Consider the following 2,179-nt stretch of genomic DNA (forward strand, 5'->3'; position numbering starts at 1 on the left):
AAATCACGGATTTTTGATGTAAAACTAGTTGCAACTGGAAGATTCCCATTGCCTTACTTCATCTCCCACAAGGAAGCTCATTTTAGGTCCTGATAACAGTAGCCTAAATGAGTTGAGGGTCTCTCCAGGTCACAGGAGCAACGACCCTTCTCCTGGAGGTTGCTTTTATACCCCAAAGCTGGATGATTCATAAGCGTGTGTGTGTGTGTATGTGTGATAAATTAGAAATCAACAGGGGGAAGGTAACTAAGGTTAAGGAGCATTGAGATTACAGTAAACAGGTATTAGTCAGGGGTCTAGCAGGGCCTGGTCAAGATTTCCTATGCAAACAGACTGGCATTCATACTGTTCCCCATACATAATGTTCCATCTTCCATTTCCATGCCTGAATACAGGCTTTCCTCAAACCCCTTACCTCCCCTGCCTACCTCTTTATCATAAGCACCACCTCCTGTACATCTTTTCTATCTACCTAGTTGTTTATTCTCTTCTCTAGCTCTTTCCAAAATTACATTGAATTTGCTCTGTGTATATTTTATATTACTTACTTGTTCACATGTTGTCACTTCTCTCCCTTCTGGCACTTTGTTTTCTTTCCCCAATACCAGGCACAGTGATGGGCAAATAGTGAATGCTGAAGAGATGCTTATGGAACTGAGAATATTTCTTTGAATTGATTGATCAACAAGAAATCCTTAATGATTAAAGTTTGTCTCAGTGAATTTTTATTTAATCTTAGTCTTGGGCCACCTATCTTTGACTTCCATCCCCTTTTAATTATTGAGACAAGGAAATTTAATCATCTGAGCAGGAAGGTACAGTTGTTCATAGAATGATTAAATCATAGATTTAGAAATTAAAAGGATCTTATATACTATCTAGTTTAAGCTTCTTATTTTACAGATGATGAAGAGATGCTTAGAGAGGGTGTGACTTGCCCAAGTTCAAACAGATAATATCAGAGCTGGGATTCTTGGTTTCTCTGACTTTGATTCTAGTGCTCTCCACTATCTCCAATAATCTTAATGAAGGCACTGTTGAGGACCACGGGCCAGTGAGACCCTGACCCTGATGGCTGAATAAGCCCCCTCAGGCAAAGGGCTTGCTGCCAGGCCTGGATTGGTTCCCCATCCCCCAGGGAAGAGTTCAAGCACGAAGGTGTGAGGATTGAATCCTCGAAATGACTGTGGTGTTTTCGCCCCCAGCCTAGGAACAATGTAGTGCGCAATGTCCACAGGGGAAAGCCATTAGGAAGCATCCTATAAAAAGCTTGCACTCAAGACAATAAATGAGACTTTATATTCCACCATTCTTTGAGTCCCCATCTCTCTTTTAACACACCCTCTCTCACAGCATCTGGGTAAGATAGCACTCTCAACCTTGCTGGGTAATAGCAGGGCCCCCACATTCTCTCAGCTCTGCTGTGGGATGTCAGGGTTCCCTGCCTTGGCCCCCCACAGGGCGCCAGTCATTCTTTTTCTCATACCTGTAGTAAATTTGTAAAGGCAGAGTTAGTTTAAGCTTCCCAGCTGGTGTTTCTGAACTGACCTACAGAACAGATTGTGTTGTTAGGTGGGAGAGCAAGGGACCTAGGTGAGATTGCTATGTAGTAAAGTAATGCAGTTCTGGAGAGATTATAAATAGAACATCATGTTTGTTTTTCTCTTTCCAGTTTAATAACCATTTCCATGGTAGAAAAATTCAGAATATTTAATATGTAAATATATAATATGTAAATGTAATTATAGGAATTATTTAAAATTATTTTATTTATGCATTATATTTGTATTACATATTCACATGTAAAACATAAAATATAAATTATAAATAAATATATATGATATATACAATAAAGTATATAAATATATAATAAACTAAATAAAATATATGACATATAAATCAATAAATATATAAAATATGTAAATAAAAAATAAATATATAAAATAGCTAAGCTTTTTTTCTACTTTAAACCAGTTCACTTTTTGGATTGCCTCCATGCTTTTGTTCATTGAGGTTTAACACTTTGCAGTCATCCCTGACTTCTTTCTTTTTCCTTTTGTCCACTGTCACTCACCTAGTCATTTTCTACTATCACTTCCTTGTAAAGTATTTCACATATATCCTTTCATTTTTATTCCCATTTTCATCAATCAATCAATCAATCAACTTTTATTAAGAC

This window comes from Petaurus breviceps, unplaced genomic scaffold (assembly GCF_028583685.1).
Source record: "Petaurus breviceps papuanus isolate PSGF00001 unplaced genomic scaffold, PetGlider_PUasm1.0 90804, whole genome shotgun sequence".
NCBI lineage: Eukaryota > Metazoa > Chordata > Mammalia > Diprotodontia > Petauridae > Petaurus > Petaurus breviceps.